Source organism: Carassius auratus, unplaced genomic scaffold (genome assembly GCF_003368295.1).
Source record: "Carassius auratus strain Wakin unplaced genomic scaffold, ASM336829v1 scaf_tig00216224, whole genome shotgun sequence".
Taxonomy (NCBI): domain Eukaryota; kingdom Metazoa; phylum Chordata; class Actinopteri; order Cypriniformes; family Cyprinidae; genus Carassius; species Carassius auratus.
The window spans coordinates 55,568-83,345 of NW_020528463.1; the positions used below are offsets into that span (position 1 = coordinate 55,568).

Below are 27,778 nucleotides of genomic sequence, written 5' to 3' on the forward strand. Positions count from 1 at the left end.
TTTTGTAATATAATACAAAGACATACATACAATAGTATTTATTTTCAAAGTAATATAGCACATTGTAAAATGTTTCTAAATATTTTGGGGCCTCTTTATATTTAAATGACAATTTACAGCGAGGTTTCACTTGTTAACATTAGCTGACTACATTACTTAACATGAACTAACAATAAAACATACTTAAAAACTAATCTTAATATAATTTTCAACATTTACGAATACATTATTAAAATTAAAATTTGTATCTGTTAGTTTTATTTGGCTGAACTAAGCTAACGAGAACTACGACAACTGACAGTAAAAAGTGTTATATTTATAACTAAAAAAATGTATTGTAAGTTATATAGTAACATATTTCTCATTATGAATGTTAGTTAATGCATTGTTTAATAAAATATAGATATAAATACAATTGTTGATTTATCTATAAAGGTAGATATAGATATGCACATTGTTATATAGACATGTAATGTGAGAACATAAGAGCATGTGGTGATTCTCTCAGTGGGAGTGAGAGTGAAAATCTGAGGCTGTGTAAAGCCTTTACAGGCTTTCAGTGCAGCAGGAAAGCGACTGGCCAGATGATGTTATGGCAGATTGAAATGGCAGCAGCCTTCACCCTGGGCTTTTTATCACACCATCAAATCTCAGATCCGACACCCTGTGGCCACCCCAGTCCACACACAGACACAGATAGGCCTCCACTCTGCACTTTTGCCCACAGCAAGTCTCATAATGTCACCCTGCCATTGTCAGAGTACAGCTTGTTTCATTGTTGCAAGACATTTGGAGAAATATTTACTCTCTCATCTCTAGATCACATTTCCCAGAAACACTGTCACAGTGATAGTTTTGATTCTGTCACACTGGGCACTAGAACAGATCGTGAAAACTAAGCAATGCAGTTGAGCATCAACACTTTAAAAAAATAATGGCTCCAAAAGTGGGGTTTCACAGCGATGCCAGTGAAGAACCATTTTGGGTTCCCAAAACAGTCTTTCAGTGAATTTTTACTAGAACATTTTAATAATCTGAAAAACGGTTTTCAACTATACGGACCTTCTGTGAAATGGAATGGATGTTAAAGGTTCTACATCGAACCACAGATGCCAATAAAGAAGCTTTATTTTTAAGACTATATGATAGAATATATGAATGTAAACTGCAAAGCCTCATCTTAAGCATTCACAGCCAATTTTGCTTTTATAATGCGAAACATTTTACAATTAAACAGTAGGTGGGGTTTTATCCATTATGATTTAACAACACAAAGCTATTGTATGGCTTCAGAAGACATGGAATATAATATAAAAGTCATATGCGTTACTTTTAAGGTACACTTGTAAAAAAAAGAAAGAATAATTTTAATGCTAAAATTAAAAACAAACTTAGAAAAAAGTCATCTAACAGTTTACAGCGTAAACTGACATTCCCAGAATTCTCTGTGTGACACTTCACATTTATTTAAGAAACTATGTTTTTACATTTTGTTCATTATGGTTTTATGTTACATCATAAATTTGGTTAAATTAAAAAGTTGTTAAACAAATGTTTATTGGATTATTTTAGTGTCTTTGAGTTACGTCTTTTGTATTTGTGTGTATGACACTGTTTACAGTCCATATACTGTACCTCAGCTTGTGGAAAAACTTGTGAAAAACTTTGGTTGACCATGTGGCTTTATGTGGCCATATGTTTGATTGAAAATGTGTATTATAAAGATACAAAACAGATGTTAGTGCTTCAGTAGTTTTTTTTTTTAAACGGTTAATGAAATGTTTTTGAACTGCACATTTACTTACTGCAAAGTTTAAGAAAAACTAAAATGCTATCTTTTTTTAAATTATTACTTGTTTTTATTTCTTTATGATAAAGAGCTGGCAGTCAAAGCTTTTATTTTTTGTTACCATTTATTTATTTACTTTTATTATTGGTACTTTTGTGTCTTCTTTGAAAGCTTCTGTGCCACAAGGTTTATTTAATAATTGATGACGTTTAAGAAGAATTTTTATTTTGGGGTATGTACTACTTCTTTAAATCTAAAGGCCCGTGCTTCTCCAAGAGTAAGGAGGATGTAAACCAAAGGAAGTGAGTGGATTGTCCTGTTATACAATAGGAAAGGCTCTGGGGCAATTGTGCCCATAATACGACTGAGGTATGAGTGTGTGTGCATGTGTAGTGGAAATAGAAGTGTGTGTGAAAGTGTGTAGAGATCTCCACCGTCTTCTGATGGGGGATGTGACAGAGTGGGGCAAAGAGGCGACTGACAGGGACACCCTCAGGGCATTTCATTACGGAAAGTGTCTGTCCAGATGATGGGAAAAGGATTATCCTCTAAACAGGATTTACTTGAGAGGATAATTCATTGGCTGGACTCACAGAGGGGAAGTGCTGTATGGGTTAAGGTTACAATATCGCTTCATTCACAGCTCTGCCGTCTCAAGAGTGTGTGTGTGTGTGCGACTGGGAATTCATGAGCATGGGTGCTAGCTGGGTGCACAACTTGGAAACTGTGTACTCGTGAACTGTTTTAAGAAAGCTTTCTTAGTATCTGTGGAAAACAGTGCCACAGGGAACATTCTCTAATGTGAAACCTCAAAAGAAAATCATTTAAGAAACATCCTGTTAGATTTGAAAGAGGCAGAGAGAGAGAGAGAGAAAGGGGGAGGTGTGACAAAGACAATGTTTAGAACATGCATAAAAGCAGAAACAGCTGTGGTATGAAAGGGAAAAATATCAAAATGCGAGCTCATTTGCCTCGTTAAGGCCTACAGGCGCTTGATAAAGCAGTGATGGATATACAAGCAGTGTCAGGGCGATTTGCATTTAACAAACTGACGCTTCCCAGCCTGTCATGTAATATTTATGACCAAGTGGATTGTGGTGTTCGCCTGGTTTCAATGCTTTAATAAGACATCAGGTTGCTGGTGGAAGAGTGACAGGGATGGATCAAGGAGGTCTGTTATATCTGGAGAAAGCTATCCGTTAAAGTTCCCTTTCTTGTGGAGAAGGACGCCCTAGAAGTATGGGATTTGTTGTATGCCATCTTTGCTCATGTAAATGTGACCAATCACTCTAACCACAGGGAAAGAATGTCATGTCAGTGCTGATGGCACCACAAGAACACAGGAACCTGTCATTATTGACTTAGCGATGCACAATATATCAGTAGTTTATTGGTTGTCGACAAATATAAAATTTGTTTCCCTTTTTGATCTGTATCTGTCAGTATTGGATATATAATAGTACATGCTCATTTCCCTGCCATTACTTACTGCTCGCATAATGTTAAAGCTGCGGTAGGTAACGTTTGATGCTCTAGCGGTTAATAAACAGAGCTGCTTGCGTCTTGCGGAAGAACATTGTAGCCGGAACTACTTCTCTCTGTTTATGTCTATAAAGAATCACAACGGTACCTGGGTTACTCCGCCGCGGTGCCCCCGAAGCAATCTAAAATATTATTATAGGTGCACCCTAGTGATTCAGGACAAACTAAAAACACGGTTTGGAAAATGGATTCATGATGTACTCGCTTATTACATACATTTTTCTACATTTTGAACACAAACGAAGTTACGGACCGCAGCTCTGATTGGTTGTTTCTTACCGGGAGCTGTGTATTTCTGCAAATAGCAATAGGACCACTGGGAGGAGCCAGAGGAGCTTGATTTTTTCACAGATTATCTGTATCAAATCCTACTGTCAGGACATAATGACAGGTTTAACAAATATGTAAAAAATATATTTTTACAAAAGTTACCTACTGCAGCTTTAATTTTGTACAATAATTTAATAACTCTGTTAAATGTGATCTTAAATCCCCCAATTTTTTTTCATACCATACATTATAATTGTATGATGCCTAGGATCCCTATAGCTTTTTGTGTTTTATTTTTATTGTATTTAGCCTAAAAAAGAAATTCATTTTCGTTCTTTCTTTCTTTCTTTCTTTCTTTCTTTCTTTCTTTCTTTCTTAAAGGGATAGTTCACCCATAAATACAACTTCTGTCATTGTATTCTCATGTTGCTCCAAATCCATAAAATGTTGGATAACTTTTGAAACACAAATTAAGATTATCTCAAAGAAACCTCTGTTTACCATATGTGATGCACTCTATGCATGTGTGTTAAAAAAAAAGCCTAAATAAAATTTCTTCATAATATAAAGTTATTGTATCTTTTTACAAGACTTGAAGTAAACCACATAACATGGATTCATTTTATGACACCTTTGAGCTTTTTGGATCTTCTAGGTTTTGGTTACTGAGACTCTCAGATTTGATTTACAAAATATCTTAATTTGTGTTTTGAAGATTAACCAAAGTCTTATTGCTTTGGAATGACATTCTAGTGTGAATAAATGTTGGCAGAATATATATATATATATATTTTGATGGACTGTTAGTTAAATACACATTCCTCATTGATTCTAATTCACAGGCTCACGTTTTGATTCTGATTTACATCCATTTCATTCAGCTAGAATTCTTTGATTTTAGCATCCCTATAAGCTGTGGCATCCATCCAATTTAACGCTTTCAAGAACCCTCCAAAATGAATGAGGCACTGAAAAACATCTATAATATAATTAAATATATACTGTATGTTGATTGCAAAAATGCTTCACATCTAAACTTGATTTGGCTGTCAGTGGGAAAAGATGCTTTTTGCTCCAGATGGTGTAGTTAGCAACAGCTAATAGGGCCATGCTAATCAGCCAAACCTTGACCCCTATGGGACTGATGATGATAGCAAATCCCACTCTATACACTTGCTGTAATCCCTGACTAGACGCTTCACGCCTTTGTAAGGCTCCATTTTCTCCATAGACCTTAAGTCTGTGGTCGGTGCCAGTATCAAAAGCCTCCGCCACCCCTGCTTCAACATTTCAGACCACCGGCCAGTGCCAAACCCTTTCTAATCACCACCATCATGAATAACAAATCCCATGCTTGATGGCATAACGTTCCTCTCTTTTATTTTCCAATGTGAGCAAAGAATGAGTCAAGAATCTTACGCTAAAAGGCCACTGATTGGGGTGCCGCAGTCTGTAATTTGCAATTAACGAACAGGTCGGGGATTTGATTCGGGTCAAGGTCCTCATTTGCATACGTTTTGTTCCCCCATAAAAATTCCAAGTGGGTGGTGCAGCAGCCTCCAATGTCTATTTACCCACAATCTGGCAACACAGACCCTCCCTCGGCATGGGCCAATCAGCCGCAGCTCGGTATTTCCTTCAATATAGTGGCTCTAATTTGGAACTGGCCCTTAATGAATACAGGAACCTGAGCAGTGATTGAGATTGCTACTTGATGGTAAGCTTGTTAGGGCTGTGAAATTGCAAGCACCACCTCTGGCATTGTAATTGTGGTTGTTTCTCACAGTCGCTTGACTGTGGGTCTGTTATGTTCTGGGCAAATGCTCAGAATGCAAAGTGGGGGACAAGAGGAGAAGTACTTGAAGTTTGTGGAATTTGAAGTTTATGAATGCATGTTTTATCAAAAACTGTAAGGATGACAAGGTGGCATGGTCATTTAAAGTCAACAGAATTTATCTTATTTACTTTCTTAATAGACAGTCCCAGTTAATGCCAATGCAAATGCTCTTGGTTCAGTTCTGATTTTGATTCCATTTCATTTGGAAATATTTCAGTTATAGTGTCCATTTTGTTTTTGAAAGAAATATTAATCAATTTTTTTTTTTTGCTCAATTACACTATAAAAAGTGTTGACTGATTTCTACATAATTTAACCCATAGAAATTAGGTTGATTCAGTAATGTTTAATAATATTTTTGACTCAAAGCATATACAATTTTAATTTCCCTTTTATAGAATTATACATTGAAAGCATATGATTTGAAGGTCATCATCTTAGCTCTTTTATGAATTAAATGTTATTTTAGCTTTTGCCTATTGCTGTTAATAATACAGGGAACTATGTATAAATGTTTATAGTGTCATTTTTTTAATGAAAATTAAAAAATTGGCATTTTATATATATATATATATATATATATATATTAGGGATGCACGATAATATCGGCACAACATCGGTATCGGCAGATAAAAGCCTAAAATGACCATCATCGGTATCGGCCGATATGAATATTTCTGCCGATGAGCCAAACCGATATTCTCCAAGTGAAATAATTGACCTGTTTTTCAGATGTGAATGTCTGTCTACATTTGTAAAATAATACATTTATGGTAGAATCAGTACAGAAGAGATACATGGATTTCTCTTCAGTAAAATTAAAGTTTAAATATATCAGTATATATTTGTATATATATCGATATCGGTATCGGCATCGGCCAAAATTATTTTGAAAATATCGGCATATCGAATATCGGCCAAAATCCAATATCGTGCATCCCTAATATATATATATATATATATATATATATATATATATATATATATATATATATATAAGTAAAAGAAAAAAAATAAAGTAATAAATTGCTGCAGTTATTTTGTCTGCCTCTTTAAATGCATGAGACTTTTAAAGTCAGGTGGATTCTGACTGACCGTTAATGTTTTGTATTGTTTATCAGCTGGAAAAAATAGTCCTGAAAGTAATTATATTTATATCGTTGTTCTTTGCCGTTAATGTTATATTTGTGAACTACCCTATTCTTTTTAAATGTAAAATTATTTTTAAACCTTTATCTTTATCAATATACATAAAGTTTTGAGTTCACTTCATAAAAAACTCATTTGTCATATGTTTTCGACTTTTTAAAAGAGTCATTTGTTTCAGATTTGGACTCCATTGCTCATGGTGTTGTTCCACGCAGCCTGCAATGCAAAATAGAGCAATAACGCCATTTCAAGACAAGTTGACTTTGAATGTTTCTTTTGGCAGCTACCCACATTTGACCCTGAGATCTTCTAATCCTGAAGCCTATAGTTAGATTTTCTTAATGGTTGTCTTCTGTAGTTAACAAGGATTTGGCACAGATGATCACCTGTTTACTCAATAACTACCCAAGAAGAACCCGGTCTCGCCATTATTCCCTGAGACCAGACCTCAGTAGGACAGGTAGAGTCCATAAAGGCCAGGGCTCAGTGGCTCCTTTCCTGTTTGGCTCCGGTGTGTTGAGGCATGCGTCCCTGCCCTCTGAGTCCCAGCACAGCTCTTGTTTACTTAGGCCTTGCTCGGACACAAGGATGCATATGGCACAAAGAGCAGCACTGGAGTGCCTTTCGACACGCTCTTGCAGAGTGCTGGGTCATGTTCTCTCGGTGAGTACAAGACAGGAAATCCATTTAATTACCTGTGAAGCAGAAGACTGAGTGTGGGGGGTTGACAGGGAAGGACTGGGTTCCAGGGAGGGAGCTCTACCCCGCAAGACCCTCCAGTCCTTCTTGCTTTGCCTCGCTTTCTCTTCTCACAGCTCCTCTCGCCCTCTTCGTCTGACTTTTCCCTTTGCCGTTAGCACTCACTGTCCTTCCCTCAGTCCTCTCAGTCCACCTTCCTTTCATTTGATTCCTTTCTACTGCTTTCTTGGCCTTCATCGGTCCTCTCTTTGTCCTCCTGTCTCTCTCTCCCACCCTCCACCATCTGTGTCATACTTTCTCTCTTATGTGAAGCTTCATTTTCAGTCAGACCTTGTCTCTCACTTTTTTTCTCTCTCTTCTCTCAGAGTCTTACCTGTTTTTTCCATTCATCTTTCCTTTTATTTTTTATTTTTGCTTGGGGCACAGAGGTCACTAGAAAGTTCTACATCAAGTTGGCACCCAGCTTTATATTTCTGCTCTTCAGTATAGAGAAAATGAAAATGTTAATGCATATCCTCTTTGTAAATTCTGTAATAATAATAATAATAATTATTATTAATGTATATATATATATATATATATATATATATATATATATATATATATATATATATATATATATATATATATATATGTGTGTGTGTGTGTGTGTGTGCGTGTGTGTGTGTGTGTGTGTGTGTGTGTATGCACACGCACGTATAAATGTATGACAGCAATGAACATATTGCGCTAATCACAGGAAGTGGAAAAATGAATGCTGCAATCTCTCTATCTATCTAGTTATCCAGTTATCTATCTAGCCATCTAGCTTTTAGATTTTAATTTTACTTTTTTTTTTTTTTTGGTGACAAATAAGTTGTAAAATTAAGGCTTGGAAAAACGATGCCTTACTTATTTGGTCTATTTGAGACTTCTTTGTTTAACATGTTGAAAATAATTGAGACAATTATTGCAGCATTCGTTTTTCCACTTCCTGTGGTTAGTGCTATATGTTCATGCTAATTATCTAACCTTCATCCTCTGGTTCACATCTAACATCATTAATCATGGTTAATCACAAAAACTGGTTGATTAATTGGTTTAAATTTGTATTTGATCAACAGCCCCATTTAACCTAAAATGTGTGTGCACATTTTATAATTTCAATAATTTGCTAATAATATATTAGGTATTGAACAATTTTGCAATAAACTATAAAAGTACAAATTAAAAGCATTTCATTAGTAGTCTGAGAATTTCATTGGCAGTCTCTATCTGCCAGTTAGTTGTGTGTGTGTGTGTGTGTGTAGCAGTGAGGACCTGTTCCTTTGAGACCGCATCTATTACTGCTGACTTGGCGTGCATGCATGCTTCGCTCACTTGTGGGTTTAAAAGCAACATGGCAGCCAGTGGGCCACAGCACACATGTTTGGCCCCGGTCTGCCGTAAAATGGTTTTCATGTCTTCATCCGTGTGTGCAGTGTGACTCTCCTGGTAATAGAAGTGGAATAGCAGCAGCAGGTCTGTCCTCACCAGGGGATGAGCTGTCATGTTTGAGGAAAGTTTGGCCTGGAGCCTGGCATTTGAGTTGCACCACAACAGCCTCTGTGCTGCTAGGTACGCCAGGTACTAAATTCACTAAACTTTCATCAATAGAAATAGAAATGACCAGGATGGCAGGTTTTTAGGTGCGGAAGTGAGTGTGTAACATTGCAAATTTGCCTATAAGAGCAAAATAATTAGAAAAACCAAACCGAATCCATTGGTTTTAAATTCAAGAGGCACGTGATGTATCCATAAACAGATGCTGAATTTTATGCACAAAGCAAATGACTGAAGGCCCTGAGGCATTCGGAATAACAGAAATCTTGGCTGATTTGGGAAGCTAGGTTTTGATGAGCACGGTTGCACGGCATGAATAGTCGAGAGCTTGGAAGCGCTTCACTGCTCCCTAGCAGCACATTAGCAGGCTGGAGGCTAACATTAGTTCTGTATGGAGGAGGGAAAAAACAGCAGAAAGTTTTCTGATAGCCCTAAGAGGTGTGCTCGAAGCAAAACTAGCCTACCAAATTAGATCTACTGCTTTGAATTGAAACTCTCAGAGTAAAACAGCTAATTGTATTTACTTATTTAGCATAGTATGCTCAGTAAACCAGGCCAAGAGACATCTGTTAGTAATTCATGAATATTTCAAGACCAGTGTTTACTTGAAAGAGCTACTGAAAAACTGTATGCCGTGAAGAAACGAACACAAGAAACTATGCTATGTTTATAGGTGGGAAAGAAAAGCGAATGCTAAATCTGTATCTGTTTAGGTCACAGCCTGGCACACGTTCGTTGCTGTGTTATCTGAGTTCATCTGGAAGCATCGTGTCTATTAAAGTGGCATATTTGTGTATAAACATCTGATAATTCTTCTGAAAGAGAGAGAGGAAAAAAAAGTATAAAGTGGTTTGCTGGTAAGGCTGGATTTTGGCACTTTGTGGCCTAACATGTAAACACTAGTATGGTCGATTCTTTGAGAGCAGTAAACCACCTTAGGCTAGTAAGTTTGTTATTGGCATCTTTAATGTTGCATATTTACATACATTTTGCCTCACAAAAAGATCCATACTGTGGGTTGCACAAATCAGAACAACAAAGATCTTTGTCAATTTTCATAAGTTACAATTTAAAGAAGCTGTATACACAATAGTCAAAAGTTTAGAATAATTTTTCATATGTATATTTGTGAATGAAAGCTCTTAATGCTCACCAAGGCTCCATTTGTTTGATCAAAACACAGTAAAAAAAAAATGAAATGTGAAATATTTGTGCAATCTAAAATAACGATTTTTATATATTTTAAAATGTCATTTATTATATTATATATAATATATTTTAAATGTATTTAACTCAACAAACTGATTTTATGGTCAAGAAACATTTGTTCAATTTCGAAAACAGTTGTCTGCTTAATGTTTTTAGTGTTTTAGTGTCAGCTTGTCAGAAGAATTAATGCACGCCTCCGCTTGAAGTTACGAGTGATGCCCGCTCGCCGTTTGCAGTGCATTAGAATGTTGTTTTCAAGCCGCAGCCACGCTTCATTATAGAAATGTATTGTTTGCATACTGTGGTGTATACTGTATTTTCCGGAACTATAAGTCACACTTTTTTTCATAGTTTGGCTGGTCCTGCGACTTATAGTCAGGTGCGAATTATTTATAAAAATTAATTTGACATGAACTGAGAGAAAGGAACCAAGAGAAATCATTACCGTCTACAGCTGCAAGAGGGCGCTCTATGCTGCTGAGTGCTTCTGTAGTCTACACTGAGCAACATAGAGCGCCCTCTCACGGCTAGAGACGGTAATGTTTTCTCTATGTTCTTGGTTCTAAATAAATGCAACTTCTAGTCCAGTGCGACTTATAGTCCGAAAAATACGGTACAAACAATGTACTAGATTATGGCCAGGGACAAAACCAGTCCACGCAGTCATCTCTCCATGGTTGTGTTGTCTCCGAGTTGTTTGCTGGCTTTCCCTCTTATGTTGGAATATCGCCAGATGTAAATTCTGACCAATCAAAAAGCATTTTAGGAAATACATCATGGCCAATGAGTGATGTGGATGTTGTCATGTGACTGCATTTTGTTACGTTTCAACTGGTTCGGACCAAAGCAATCAGTGTGGTGTGAAAAGGAAACAAAAAAAGCTGAAAAATGCTACAGTGTATAATTGTTTGCCCTTTGTTCGGACCAAATGAACCGAACTAGAGATGTGAAAGCACCCCAAAAGTACAGCATTTATGTGAAATAAAAATAGATTTGCAACATTATAAATGTCTTTACTGTCAAAAAACTGAGGATTACTGTGTTGCTTACAAAGGATATAAAGCTCTCTATCTCTATTTTCCTCCATTTTGTTCTTTTTCACCCCACGCTGCACCCTGGGTGGGTGAGACGGTTAACGATCCATTGGGCCATGGCCTTCCCACAGGGGGGGTTCAAACATAGTTCAGCACACTGCTCACAATGGGGAAGGAAAAGAAAAAAGAGCCTCAAAACACAAATCCTGCTTAAAAAATATTACAACGTCATGATTCCCTACAAAAGATTCTAGCCGTTTGTGAGTAGCTTTGATCTGTTAAAACAAACCGACAGCGACGTCAGCATCTACAAAGGTGGCAGATCAGAAATACATTCAAAAAGTACAGTAGTCATGGTCTCATATGGATTAATAGGAAATCAAAGCATTCATTTTAAATACTGTTTCCATCAGGACTATTGGATCCACATTTCAAAGCTCTGCAATGAAAGCCTTTTAGGTTTCAACCATAAAGAAGAGTTCTGGAAAATGTGACATCTTCACTAAAACACACTTAGCTGTCCAGCTTTGCTTACCGCTTTTTGTTGTCAACGCGTTTCAGATGTTTCCATCAAACACTAAAATGTATGAAAAGCTGGCAATCTCTCCTCAATAAATCCATTAATAAATTCCGGCGTGTATGATGGGATGATGCCAGAATGCAGTTTATAAGGGCATTGTGCAGCTATATATTTATTCATTTGGCTATTCATCCTAGTAGACCTATTTTTTTATTTATGTCTACACAGGGGAGGATAATTACTTCAGAGTGGCCTGGCAACACAATTTGTACCTGATTTATCATTTAAAGGGTGTTGTAAAACATCTACATTTAAGCCTACAACAATTTTACAGATTTTTACAGAAGAACTCTCTTTTTGCACACAAAAAATCAGGCCATGGATGTAACATTATGCTTTGTAGCGCCATGCTAATAGATAGCATTTTCCTCATGTTTTTTATTTTTATTTTTATGCAACGCTACCTTTACCTAAGATGATTGGCTGGTCTTAAGATGGAAGAAGCTGGTTTTAGCTGGTTTCCCGGCTTGGCTAGTTTGGTCAAGTTTGATTCCTTGCCTGACCAAGCTGGTTTTAGCTGGTTGTTTCAGTTGGTCTCTCAGCCTGACCAGCTAAACAAGTGGTCAAAACCCCTCTAAAACCAGCCTGTTGACCAGCTATGACCAGATTGGATGACCAGCTAAAACCAACCAACCAGTTTAGGCTAGAAACATTTGTTTCCCAAGGAGTTTTTTCTAGGAGTTTTCAGTAAACCAGTAGGTTCTAATATACTTGAGAAAGTTATCTGTTAACATCATTAGCATGGATCAGCAACAAAATTGAGACCATTACTTGATTATCTTAATGCCATGCTAATAAACCACTCAGCTGCATCCCAATTTGTGTACTTATGCACTATTGTGTGCTGATTTTTAGTATAAATGGTAAGTGTAGTGTGTTCAAATTGAAAATTCCGACAATAAGAAGTGCACTTCAAATACTCTGATACACTTGTTAGGATAATTACTTAAAAATGGCTTGGCAGCGCAATTTGTGCCTGATATATTATTTACATGGTCTTGTAAAACATTGAGATTTAGGCTCACAACTATTTTACTCTGGTAATGGATTGAAGAACACTTTTTCCCCCCACGAATAGGGCCATGACAGTAACATTATGCACTGTAGCACCATGCTAATAGATCTGCTCATAGGCACTGGAACCATTTCCTCCTCATTTGTTTTTGGGACGCGGCTGTACCTTCACAAGCACAGCAGATAATGGAGGTTCCTCTGGTGTGTTAAATCAAGAAGCACATTTTTCCCTCTCATTTTGACCGAATAAAAAATGAATACCATGTTAATTTGTCCCGAGGCCAACACGTGCCACGCCTTGGCTGAAAGGCAAAGAGGCCTGGCCTCTATAAATCACCAAATGAGACTGGAGATAGTGTGCAAGGTGTTTGCGGGAGATAGAGTTTTGCAGTGTGGGTGCTGGAGCGTGAACCCATCTGGGTGGGGGTTACGGGAGGAGGACGGGAGGAGGGAAGACAGGCTAGGCGGCATGGAGTCGCGACTCCGCTGTCCCCCGCCACCTGTGTGGGGGAACAGGGTGAGTGTTGGCAGGTGGCTGGCCGCCTGTGGCAGGTGAGGAAACTGTCACCTCCAGCTGGCATCCCAGGCCTACAGAGGACCTGTATGGAGTGAAAAGGAGAGGTGGAAGAGGAGGCTTGGGGGAAAGGTTGGTGTGCGCACGCCACATCCTCCTCTACCAGCTTGCACCTGCGTCCCACTGGGATGGGATGAAGGGTGATAGCCTCGAGACCCACAGCGAAAGGCTCAGCTGGAAAGCAAGAGTTCTATCACAGATTGTTAGCTTTACTGCGAAGTGAGGTGTCGGGTTTGTCAAGCATAGCCATAAATCACAGATATATTCATAGCCTGCTTTTTTTTTTTTTTTCTTTTTTTTTTTAATAAGAAGAGTATAATTGTTAGTTATTTTTAAAAATAGTATGTAGTTAGATCATGGCTTCTTTCCATGCGCTTTTAGCAACCAGAGCGGTTTAAATTCTAGCAAAGGTGGCCAATCATCTAACTGGAATAAAAGCAAACTGCACACTCCTGCCTTCACCCAGGCCAGAAGGAGCCGTGAAGCTCATCATGTTGAAAATAATTAATAACGCATTTAATAAATAGCTCCTGAGCCGCTGATGTACTCTCACCATCTGTTACAGTATAACATTCTCCACTTTATTAATGCGATACAGCCATTAGATGACTATGGAGATGACACAATAATACATGGCATCGTTCAGATGCTATTTGTCTCATCAAATTTCCAATCTGGTGCCGTTTTTTGTTGCTGTTTTTTCAGATTCTCCTGTCGACTGATTAATCTGACACATTTTAGGTAAAGATTTCGGCCTGCCCTTGGTGATCAAATGATTTCGAAGTGTGAGCCATTTAGAGAGAGTTTGCCCTCAAGCATGTTTACACAATTTACAGATCTGCTGCATTTGTTCAAGAAAATCTGGTCGACTAACAGCCCGCTGTGACTGGGTAGTTACATCATGTTGTGGTGTAGAATGTAATGAAATGTTATGTTAGAAGTTGTTTGAGATAATATACTTTGAGGAAGTTATCTGTTAGCATCCTTATGGTTTCTGTTAGCATGGCTGTTGTTTGTAAGCAGGCTAGCACATTGATCCTCAGAATCTCGGGATGTTTTTTTTTTTTTTTTTTTGATCATGTAAAGATAATTGAGATATTTACTTGAGCTTTAAATGCCATGCTACCTGACTGTTCAGTTGTGTCCCAATTTGCATACTTGTCAACATTATTCTAAGCGGTTTTGTAATATAACTAGTGTGAGTAATGTCAATTCCAACAGTAAGAAGTGCACTTGTGCAACAATTACATAGTGCATAGTTTTAGTTCATAGTGAGTAGTGTATAATTCAGGACACAACTAGTGTAATGATAACACCAGCAGAAGCTAACTGCTAAAGCTAACTTGCTAACAATATACATATTCTTTCAAATCATGTGATTTTAAATCCTGGAACAAAACCCTGTTTGAGTGAAGGCTTTTGACCATTTTCTTCCTGAAATCTCTATTTGATCTGACATGAATCATTTAATATTGGCTCTTTGGGTTGAAGGAGAGAATTGATTCACGATGTGCTTTAAAAGGCCAAAGCATGATTGGAAGTGAAACCTTGTAAATACTGTTTGGCCGATACGCCTTGTTTCCTGCTCATTGCAGCAGTTTCAATGATTTTGTATGCATGCACGGTAAGTCCGATGTCAAAAGGTATTCCCGGGCTTAAAGAACTGGATTGCTGTGCCCTTTCGAAGCTATGCTAATTTCCGTGGACACACAGAAGTGTTTACTATGTGTAAGGGAAAAGGCATACAGCATATGAGCCGTTTTTCACAGCTTGTTTGCATCTTGTGTTTTCAGGCGAAGCAGGCTGAGGAGGTGATGGGTGCCAATCCATGATTCTGTGTGTGGAAAGATGGGGCAGAATGCAGAATGGACAAGATTCGAGAGTAGACGAATGAGGTACCACCGCTAGAAAGTCATTTTCTTCTTTTCCAGTCTGTGAGCCTGTTATTCATGACGCACATGCATTCCCACCTGACCTGAGGTGAATCTATCTCTCTTAACCTGCAGCAGTCGAGATGGATGGTCAGAGTGGTGACTCTGGTACATCCCTCTGAAAGCATGTGTACAGTATGTGCGGCTGGACTCAAATATCACATTAGGATATGTCAATCAGTTCATCAGTGGCTTTGTCTCTCCTCTGTGCTTCGCTTTCCCCCACTGACTTAACGGTAAAGGCAGAAAATCTGAAATGTCTGACTCAGTTGGCACAGCATCAGGGGGCAATCAGTCACTTTGTGTTACATCATGGATGGCAGGTCAGGTAGAACAGACCCAATAGCTTTACTGACTGCTGGCCAAAGTAGAGTTTCAGCCATCCTTCACCTTACTAGGAAGTGCTTAAATATACAGCCATTCGGTTAGTCTGAATAATCAGGAGAGGATATTAAATATGGTTTTGAGTTGAGCAGCTTAACTATATTTAGTTTTCATTGCAGTAGAGTGTTCCTTAATGGCGAGAATGAAATAAATGCTGGAATATGAAGCTTTTTATTACATGTATGAATTATTTAGTATATAATATATTTTTCTGTGCTGTGAAGTTGTCTGTGGTTCTCAGCTAATGACCCAAAATCGACAAACATTTTACTATTTACTATTAATCATTCCTTGTATGGACAGCCAAATAAATAAGCTTATTTAATTAAGAAAGATAAAAACTCTTCCCATATCTTTTGTTGTTGACATAAAAGACTGATCACAATCACAAATTCATAAGCTAATTCGGATAGCTTGGTAGATGTTATTATATACTATCATTATTTTTAAGGACAACATGGGTGCTTAATATTCAGTTAAAATATGGGTCCTAAGTCAGCAATTTAGGTGCTAACCACTTTGCGAAGTACTAGGGCTGCACATATTATTGAAATTAAATCGCAATAAATGGCTAATCAGCAGAAGATGCGATTGTCATGCATATTTTTCAGTGAAGCACAGTTCTCTGATCTCTGATCAGTAGTAAATCTCCATCCAAAGGCCAGAGAGCACTCTCTTGCGCTCCACTTTTAAGCAGGTAATGGAGATTTACTGCTAATCATAGAACCGGCTTTACTGACAAAATGTGCATGACAATTGAGATTAATTGCTTTCGATTAATCGTGCCGCCCTATGAGGTACTGTACATAAACATCTGGTTATGCATTCCTGGCATATTTTCTTGTGAATGACACACAGATATTTTTATAGAATGAAGAGATATAAACGTTTAGTTACCCTTCAGTAATGTGTGCTTTAATCCAATTAAATAGTGGCCTTAACATTATCTTTCACAGTTTTAGATCTGGAGATACATGGGTGGTGCTTCAGTAAATCCTTCTATTCTTTTAAGAACGGACAAGAACATATCAAAGTAATTTTCTTTGGAAATCAAAAGCATGCCACAAATTCCGTCTATATGTTTTATAATAAATAACTTAATATTATTTTGCACACATTGTCGAACAATTCAGAATATGACTCTAAACCTTCTGTTTTACATTTACGGCGAAACATTCTCCTGTATTCTTTTGTAATACTTTGTCATAGCAAGTTATGAGGACACTGTTATAGCAGATGCCCCTTTTTTTCTTTCATTTTTCTAGCTCTCAGTTGACCAAATAACTTGGTCTGAGGATTTTATTGTGAAATGCTTTGATTGAATTGGTCTGTAGTTCATACACTATAAACCCTGTAAACATCTTTACAGGTCTGCACTGTCAGCATGTGGCCAAAATTAAGTAGTAATACTCTTGCATCAACCCATAACCCATTTTGCTAGTAGAGAGATTCACTGTAAGGCTAGACATTAAAAACATTTTAAAGTTCTGCTAAGGCTTTAAAACAAGTGCATAAATTCAAAATAATTCAGAATAATTTAATGCTCGCTGATGGAGGTTATTGGTTTGCTGGTGGATGGCTATAATATTTTCGGTTAATAGTAATTTTCCCTGGCATGCAGTGTTGGATGCATCAGCAAAAAAAGAAATGTTTCTGAAGGCAGAGTTATTACATTTTGATTAAAGATACTTTTTCCCCCAAATATATATATATATATATATATATATATATATATATATATATATATATATGTATACACACTTGTGTGTATGTGTGCGAGTATGTGAGGTTTTTTTTAGACATATTTTTTTTAATCTTTATTTTGACATTGTCTGTAGGGATTTTTGATTAGTCTCTTATTGTCATGTTCAGTGTACATGGATATGTTTATGTGTGAGGCTGAGCAATGCCATTCTTTAGGTTGAGAGCATTTGCTTTCTGCATTTCAATAAGTTGTTCCACATCATCATGAATAGATTTCATCTTGCAGATTTGCATAAGGTCAAGGCTGCAGATGATGAACTGACCAGAATGCATGGCAAACAATCTTGATTGACAGCTAGCTCCTTGTTGAGTTCACTGCTTGGCACCACAAAGACTTGTAATCATCCGACCTCTCACCTCTCTTTTCTTCTGATGTCTCTGGTAATGAGAATTCATTTTAATATTGGCATCAAACCTATCAAGCAATAGTTGCAAATATGCTCCATTCTGCATAATGCAGAATGCTCTCCGTTTGCCTCCTCCTGAGTCTTCTCAGATGGTTCATTGTTGAAGCAGCATCACAATGGCAGAAATATGAGTGTCATAAATAAAGGCTGACGAGTCAAAGCTTGGATTGTAGTCTACTGTGACAAAAGGGTATTATTCTGTTGCAGGGGCTGGGAAAAAAGTGGAATTATCTGGACCAGGGAAAAAGCTTCTCCAGCCATAAGACTCACATCCAAGTCTGGTTTTGCAGATAGACTTGTTCCAGCTTGTGGCCTGACTGTGCTGAGCATGAAAACAGATGGAGGAAGGGAAGAAGTAGAGATAGAGGCCGCAGGGGGAGAAAGCAAAAGAGAGGAGATATGACAGGAGCGGTGTGTCCATAAAGGAAAGAGAGCAGACCACTTTGGGCAGTTGGAAAGTGTGTTTGCTGACATGAACCCATGCTGGAGGGCCATGCTCTTCAAAGCTACAGCACATTTAATGTCATTTGGCACCAATCATGCGTAGACTGCATTATTGGGTGCTATTCTCTCTCAGACATTCACAAGGTGAGTAGAAGCTCGTTAAACAGTGAATAAGCTGGAATTCCATCAGCATTAGACTTTAAAGAGCATTTTAAAATCACATGTTTGCAACAAAAGCCTCATGGAGCGTTTACAAGCACTCTGGAAATAACAAAAGTCATGCTTTAAAGAGTTGTCATTGAGCCCGGCAGCATCCCTCCAGAGAGCTCTTGGCATTAGTCCTGTCCTCCATGTGCAGCTTCCTGAAAACATCTCAGTGCTTTTACAGAACTGGTTAAAAACCTGACTAGACCTTCAGATCATTTTCTGAGTGACTTCTGATAGCAATGGAGTCCTAACTGGCTGCAGGCCAGCATCTACTGGGCACTGGCAACATGTTCATGTGGATCTGCGCTACTCTGATTCTGAGGTTCCTGAAAGTTCTCTTTATTTTATTTATATATATTTTTCAAATCTGCAGAAAAGGCCAGCATGCAGCATGTAGTATTTTAGATGCTAAAGAGCGTATAGGTCTAGTTTACCCAAAATGTTTTAATTCTGTCATTACGTATTTACTCACCCTCTTGTCATTCTAAATGTGTATGATGTTTCTTCTTCTGTGGAACACAAAAGGAGATTTTTTTTTTTAAATTGGTTTTACAAGCTAAATTTACTATAATAGCTCTGCTTCTTATTAGTAAATGTCATTCCTGTGACTTAAATCTACTAAAAATCTATTTTTGTACTTTTTTTTTGGTTCAAAACTATGACAAAAAACATTCTGTTTGTGCATTATTATCCAAATCTTCAGAAACCGTATGTTAACTCTGTGTCTGTTAACTGTCCACAAAAGTCCTGCAGTTTTTATTCATTATGACATTTTGAAGATTTGTTTTAATGTTTCTGAAAGAAGTCTCTTACACTGTTGCGTTTTTATGATCAAAAATAAAGCAAAAATTATACAGCAATATTGTGAAATTCTAGCACAATCTAGAAGAACTGTTTTTATTTTAAGATGTAGTTTACTCCTGTGATGGCAAAGCTGAATTTTCAGCAGCCTTTACCCCAGTCTTCAGTGTCACATGATCCTTCAGAAATATCTTCTAAAGAAACTTTTAAACAGTAGTGTATCTTTCCTTGACAGTTCAGACTTTCAGTGATGGACAGATTAAACTTCACTCTGGTCCCCATACAAAGTTATTCAATGTCTGAGCATTTGAAAGTTACATTTCGCCTACTTTAGTAGCCTACTTATATCTGCATTTTCTTCACTCTTCATTACTTTAAATACTATCCTCTTTGATAGCAGCGATATGAGAACATACATAGCAGACTATTAAATATGTGCATGGCTGAAATGTTGACTAAATGACTAGTTTGTGAAGCACTGGGAATCCGAATTCCATCTATGTGACTAAATCTCTGATGTGTGCAGTAAAAGTTCTCACTTGTAAGCCGTTCGTTCTGTATTCTTTTGAAGGGACGATGCACTTCACATCTGTGCATCTTATTTTTATCCAGCGAAGCTGAGACGTGCATACAATTATTTGTATGCACATACGCCTGTCACATACAAGCAAGTAGCCAGGGGAGCCAAGAGTGATGTGTGTTACTGCAAATTGATCCTATCTGAAAGGGCTCAGAGAACCTTAACAGAGATCAAAGCTGACACTAAGGCGCTCAGACTGCCAACTGGAAAAGGAGGGGTGATAAAAGAGAGAGAGAGGGATGAAAAAAACTGGGAGTATCTCATCTTGTCTAATTACACATTTCAGACAGCTCATGACCAATTATCCTCCCCTTAGAAGCATCTGCCCTTCTCAATGACCGCCGAGCTGCAGACTGGTAAAAAAAAAAAAAAAAAAAAAAAAAAGATGCTCCTGAGTTCATGTTTTCTTCAGTGCTCATAAAGGAAGTGATAGCCATGCTGTGAGGACATCAGCTTTTTGTTTTGTTCTTTATTTATTTTTTTCAGGCCTAAAGCGTGTTTTTCTGCCCCTTTTTCCAGCTCTTAAGTCTGAAGTCCCACGGAGAGGTTCCTTTTTTAATGCTGACTTTCTTTAAGGTGACAGCAGCATTAAATCTGCAGTGGCTTGTTAGCTGTGAGGCAAAATGCAGACCCTTTCCACCATCTCTGTGTTTCAAAGAGCACTCTAAACCTGGGCTTTTCTCAAAACGATTCTCCCCCCGGGCAGCTTTTTGAAGCCATGATACACACTGTCCTGGCATCCCATAAAGCTTTTTTACACAGCAGGTAATGTCGCAGGGTCACCTCCAGAGGGGGTCGGAGAGGATGTATGGCCTGTCCTTGCCTGAGGCCACCTGTGGGCCGCTCTCAGGAAACAAGAAGCCGCGGTTCTTCCCTGGCCTCTACTCTATCCATCAAGGTCTGGAGCTGAATTTCAAACTATACAGGTGGTGCACTGCTGTTCCATTAAGGTAGCCCGTATTTGCTCAGAGCATTTTGAGACAGTGCCCAGAGCTAAAATATAATTCATGAAATGCCCAACTTTGTTCTCAACCCTCCTGGGATGGTGGATGGGTGAATAAAGAGTGTAAACATTGCAAATTATAACTCGTAAAACAAATGTTGAGCTGACCATGTTGGTGTGAACAGCTTTATTTCAGAGAGGATTCTGTAGCAGAATAATGTTTATACAACTTTAAATAACAGGCTTTTTGTGAAACTGTAGTAGATTCGTAACTAAATGTATTCTCCTGCTGCTGCCACAATGAAGCAATAACTGGAAATAATAGAACATAATAGAACATAGAGCAGTCTTTAAAGTAACCAATAATATGATGCTTTTAAGGCATTGTTACAAATGGGTGTAGTGCTAAACGAAAGACTAAAGTGCTCAAGGAAGATGGTGGTCAAATGAGGAGTTTACTGATGACAAAAGAGAATACAGACAATATACTAGATTACATTCATAGATACACATTCAGCATTAACAAAGACATTCAGGTTCGGTTACAGCACATTGACATATCTAATCATGGACGAGGAGGAACCGAACAGAAGGGGTATTTGAACACACAGAAGGTAATGAGGGAACAGGAGACAGGTGGGGAATAATCAATTAACCAAAACTAGAACAGGAAGATCAAATAAGGAAACAGAAAGTTCATAATAATAACAGGCATATGATGTTAACTGTTGTATATGTTATACTGTATAAATTTATGACACAGCTCTGTGGAATACTTGATTCTGATTGGTCAGTTGTGACTTTCCAAGGTATGTTATCCCTCGATAACAACCTGCAAAAGCTAATAACACCAGTTCATCCGGGTAACAGCAGTCAGCGCTGTACTCTTGCTTGAACTATTTTTTTCTTGGTGGAAGCTTTGTGTTTGTTTAGCTTATAAAATATTAAAACTCGATTCAAAATGGTGTACAATTGTTTAATTACGTCATCCTGGTATCGCAGACTCGCTCTCATTTCATACAAACTGCCATTTTGCTTCTTTTGCATCTTTTTTTTTTTTACTTTACATTATTTTCATAACTACACCATATTTATATTTCTTGCTTCCTGAAGCATAAAGATGATGCTTTTTAGAAACAATGTAATGACGATGATTTATGATTAGATTTATCGATTTGGGATTTATCTAGATTGCGGATGGTCTCATAAGTTTAGATAAACTGAGGGCCGGATCTGCCGGCTTCAGAGGGGGGAGATCAGCCAGATGCACAAGAGTGTCTGTCCATCAAAACGCAGACCTTTCCCACACAGCGACAGGCTCTAGTGAACCAGACAATTGCAATGTAGCCAAGTGAGAACAGGGCAAGATGGAGTCACGTTCAGCCACTGAAGTTGTTCCAGAAAGAACCACTGCAGATGCCTCTGCTTTGAACGGAGAAGATCTCTAACAACCAGCCAGTCAGAAAGAAACTTTACATTACAGCATACACCCACTCACGGCTCCGACCATCACTCAAGGTCGAAGAGGGGAGAGAGTCAGGGTGCAAATAACCATCTTTATAGTGGATAGACCCGTACACATCTAAGTGCAAATGATTATTAGCGTAGAGACGTTTTTAGGAGCACTTGAGGTTATGTTGACTTACTACAACCAGAACTGGCGCTACAATGTTTTTCTTCTTTTTCCTCCCAGATTAGAAAACTGCTCAAGAAGCATTTTTTGTAATTCCCTTCTTTTCTTTTCTGTGGCATCCTTTACTTATCTTTACTTACAGATAACGTTACTTATCTTCTCAGGCTCTGTGTCAGCTCTTTGGTCCGTCAGCATCTTTACGTTCATATAATCTGCTGCGCTGTATAGTGGGCTTCAGCCCTTTAGCTGTGTTATTAAACCTCTGTCCTTCAGGGTGGAGGGAATGAAGTGCTTGTTTGATGGAGCGTTGGAGAATCGGACCCCTCCTTCCACTCCTTGTAGATGTGCCGAGGGGTAAAAGGCTGGCTGACACAGACTCGCGTGTGTGATGCATCTGCCGGAGCTCCAGCTGGGTCAGCATATCGCTAAAACCGCCAAGCAAACTTGTGGTAATGTTGCACATGGTCGTCAGGAACCACATGAAGCCCTGTGGTTCAGCCTGACAGTGATTCCACTAAAGGTTCTTGCCGAAGAACAGACTGGAGCTCATCTAGCCCATTGTGATGCTAACGGTAACTGACACTATCAACCAACAGATTGTGCTGCCTGTAATAACCTACCAAAATCACTCAGTCCAGAGCCAAAAATGTCTTGCTGAATATTTAATCTGCCCTTCTTGAGACTTGTGTTTCGGCTCAAACTCTTCTTTTATGTAGGCATCACACACAGCGTGTTATGAAAGATTAAGTATAGTAAGTATAGTATTGTACAATGTACAATGTTCTGTCAAGTTTTGTCAGTTCCTCTTCTTAAATATATATTTTTTTTATTATTCTAGAAAATACATGTGTAAGTTATTTGGGAATAATGTGAGACTGATGTGGGGAATTAGGCTTTATGGCATTCAAAACTAAATGGAGAAAGACGTTTAGGTTGTAATTTCTGAATTTGAATGGAACTAGAAAATAGCTATTTAAATTAAAATTCATGTTTGAATGTAAGGGAGTACAATTTTTAAAGATTTAATATAGCAATATAGATTTATAGAAAATATACAGAACTATAATAATAATAATAATAATAGTTATTATTATTATTATTATTATTATTAAAATATGTATTATTATTATTATTGTAAAATATTATAAATATGTATTATTAATAACACAATAACAACAATAATACATATTATTAATAATACTATATATTGTACTACTACTACCAATACTAATAACAATTTATAATATAATTGTTTTTGTTGTTATTATTATCGTCATTATTATTATTATTATTATTATTATTATTATTATTATTATTATTAATAATAATATTATCATCATTACTTCAGCAGCCATTACTTTAGTCCTCATAAATCTTTAAATACCATTCTAATATGTTGATGTGGGGTTTAGGAAACATCTCTCATTATTATTAATGTTGAAAACAGTTGTGCCGCTTAATATTTATGTGAAAAATCTGGATTTATTTATGAAAAGAAAGTTCTCAAGAGCAGTATATTTGAAATGGAAATCATTTGTAACATTACAAATGTATTTACTGTCACATTAGCTCAGTTGAATACATCCTTGCTGAATAAAAGTGTGTGTGTGTGCATGTGTGTGTGTGTGTGTGTGTGTATGTATGTATGTATGTATGTATGTATATATATATATATATATATATATATATCATCTTTGAACAGTACTGTAGAAGGTACTTTTAACCTGGTACTTTTACCAAACCCATTTGTGAAAGGGAGTCAAAATTCCCATCAATAATTGTCCCTGTGAAAAGTGTAAGTCACTTGGGATGAAACATCTGTGAAAATGTCGTGCTAGAAGTAAACTGATATAAAAAATGGCCAGACTGTTAGCAAATAACAGTTAGGGACTTTATTTGACAGATTGTGTGATTGAGAATAACCTTACTTGGACTTTTCTCCTCACAGTAAGGTCACTTAACTCTTTTACCTGTAAGACCACTGGGACATGGGAAAACTCATACTTTCACGGTGAGGTGACGTATGGTGGTACTTTTGATGACTGAGTTCACTAGCTCTGACAAGCCTGAAACAGAGAAAAAGCTTCTCTCCGCAGCAGGCCAAGCCCTGCCCTTTAAAGGTCTCGATCAGTTTTTAAAATTTATAAGAGCACTGGGGCATGTGCCTCAGGTTCAGATTTCTGAATGCAGCTCTGCGTCTGTTCAATGTTCCTTTCTCCCGCTTGGCGAAGCTTATTAGTGACACTGGTGCAATGCCCAGCACTTCAACCCTTCCCCCTCATATCTGTCTGAGTAAAAGCCTTCGTGGTCCAGCATTATCTCTACTGTAAACAGCCTCTCATATATGAGCTCAGAGCCATTAATAGGACATGATAGATAAAAGAAAGCCATCACTGACATGTGTACAGAGAAAGTGGTAGAGGAAAAGATCTTTAGTGAACCAAGGAGGAATTATTAATACTGCATATAAACGTTATTTTGTTTTTGTTTCATTCAGAGCTAAGGGACAGCTATTCTGAACACTATTTCTTCTGAAATATCCTCTGTTTAGCCAAAAATGAAATGCATTAACCCTCAGGCCATTCGACATGTAGTGGAGTTTCTTTTTCAGATTGTAATACTCCACAAGTAATCCATTTGACTCCAGTTCATCAATTAATGTCTTATGAAGTAAAAAGCTGTAAGAAGAAAATACATAAGTAAGGCCCTTTAAATCTCCAAACTGTTGCTTCCAGCTAAAATATCATCTAATCTATCCATAATATGACTTCTTCTAGTGAAAAAAGTTGTTTTATCTGAATTGTGAGACAAAATATGCACAAACAGTCCAAAAAACAGTTCAATACAAATATTTCAGTGGATTTTTTTTTTTTTTTTAATGAGATTTTCACTAGAGGAAGCTTTTTTATGGATTGTGGACTGGTATTTTGGCCAGAAGTTATGTTTTAAAGTTAAAACGCCTTAATGATGGATTTGTTTCTTACAAACAAACAATTTCTCGTTTCATAAGATTTAATTTTAACACTTTGATTTGATTTAAGATTTAACACTTTGGTGTTGAATGAAATGTAAACAGTATTAGCTTAGCAACATGCTAACGGCAAACTCTACTCAATTTTCGAGTCTCAGTGAGAACCTCTGTGTTTAAGCTACACAAAGCTACTCTGCTATTTCAATTGTTATATGGTTTCATTTTAGTTAGGATGCTGCCTCAGTGGTCTTTCTAGACACCAAGGCAGCTTGCTAGGTTTTGGAACACAGCCACTGTCTTTAACAATAAGGTTCACTTTACAGACAACCAACGAATTGATTGGCTGTCCCAACGCTTTAATGTTTGCATTTAAGGCGCCGTTCAAACTATTAGCTCTTCTGAATTCGCTAGCACCCCTGCATCAGTGCTCGGTCTAATATTTTCATGCTTGTGTGAATTTTCACTGAAAGCTCATCCTCCCCCTTCTACGCTTCTGTATCTCTCTCCATTTTCTCCCTCCAGCAGATAAACGCACTCCTCAGGCTTGCTCCTGCCACAAAGCATTCTGTAATAGTCTAATTGTGGCTAATGGTTTGTGCAGCTAATTAAAGTGTATGAATTACAGTAATCAGTCAGACGCGTTGAGGCTCGCATCTCCCTGCTCCTCCAGGCGTGGAGGGGCAGAGAAGTGGGACCGGAGAGAAATGACCAGACAGGAGGGAAAGGAGGAGGAAAGCTTTGTGGGATGGTGATCGGTTTATCCGTGCAGAACATAATTAAGAACTTTTCTTCCACATTAAAATTGGTGCCACTGAAACAATATTTACCTTTTGGATGCTCCATGTCGGCAGTCGGTGCCCTGATGAATGGATCAGCAGGCTTGTGTCGCTTACCCCTGCAGCATTTGAAGCAAATCAATGCAAGTGAAACAATCACACAAGTCACAAATATAATAACAGCTAGTGGGTGGCTAAGATTTGTATAATGTACAGTAATGGGATGAAATAGAAGTGTGTGTATTCAAACATTGGGGCTGAGTAAGATTTTTTTTTTTTTTTTTTTAAAGAACTTTATGCTTGTTTATTTGATACAGTGAAAATGGTAATATTGCAAAATATTATAAACATTTTAATAACAAGTCTATTTAAATTAAGTGTAATTTATACTTGAAATGGCAAAGCTTAATGTTCAATAATGTCACATGATCAAAAGCAAATAGTAAATAATGGTTCATAGCATGATGAGTCCTTGGTCCCACCCACTCTTTCTGTTTCTTTTCGTCTTTACTTATCAACTTGTCGAGTTTTTAAGGTAACACCTGCACTTTTTCACCTTTAAGAGTTTAAAATATAGTAAAGGGCATCAGGGATAAGCACTTTTGAAATGTAAAGGTTTAAATCCTATTAAAACAGTGCCAAAATGAAGAGAAAATGAGTTGATTGATGTGATTACATTTCCATTATGTTGCTCCTTTTGCCTTAAAGGCCATGTAGGATCTGTTTCTGTGAGACAAGGAGCTGAGACACTGATTAATTAGATATGCTAAGCTTCTCACCATTAGAAATGTTAAGCCCCTTCCATATACATAGACTAAGTCCATTTCTTAACCGCCCATTTACAGGGGATTCATAGACATGTTATTGCGTGTCATCTCCTGATAACATTATTAAATGTCTCAGTAAATCCTCAGTTAAGTTACAATCTCATAAAAGTGTGGACGAATTTGGCAGGTAATGCTCTGCACGTGAATTGCATATGTGGTAGGTCCCCCTCCACAAAATTCAATGTTTTCTTGATGACCCAATGTACTTAGAATAAATTAAAATTATAAAGTCCAGATGACTGAAAGAGGATCAGTGTTCTCATTTTCTCTCTCTCTCTCTCTCTCTCTCTCTCTCTCTCTCTCTGTGTGTGTGTGTGTGTGTGGGATGATTTCATAGGGATCTAATAAGGCATGTGGCAGTCTTCACCCCGCCACAGACGTTATGGAAGAAGTCAAGGGTAAATGACAATGTGCAATTAAGAGGACAACGAGGAGAGGGAGTCTGACTGAACCATCCTGCAAAAATGCCTGCATAACAATTTGTCACAATAATTATGAATAATTACAGGCAGCATCATAATAGCATTTATTGATACACCTGCACATAATTGTCTAAAAATGGTGTGCTGTGTTGTACAAGTGTGTAGTTGGGGATGTTTCGATCCTTCTTCAAAGAACTATGCATCTATATTAGTCAAACACGTGAACCACCATACCATGTAATTGGCAAGTGGAGCAACTGACATTAGCAGTACGAGACATTGTTCTCTTCGATGTGTGATGACAAGAACATCATTGCTCTAACTGCGTAATGCACTGGCATGTGACAATGTAATGGCCATTTCGTAGTTGATGGTGTGGCACCACCTCTCCAGAGACTTGATTCAGCAGT

General features: G+C 37.6%; 1 long non-coding RNA gene across 1 annotated transcript; it reads left to right on the plus strand.

Annotated features, from left to right (window-relative positions):
- The first annotated feature begins 5,188 nt into the window (after positions 1-5,188).
- Positions 5,189-27,778, plus strand: LOC113097389 (uncharacterized). Its single transcript, XR_003288840.1, has 3 exons — positions 5,189-5,318; positions 15,072-15,173; positions 27,284-27,778. It is a non-coding gene; the product is annotated as an uncharacterized LOC113097389 (long non-coding RNA).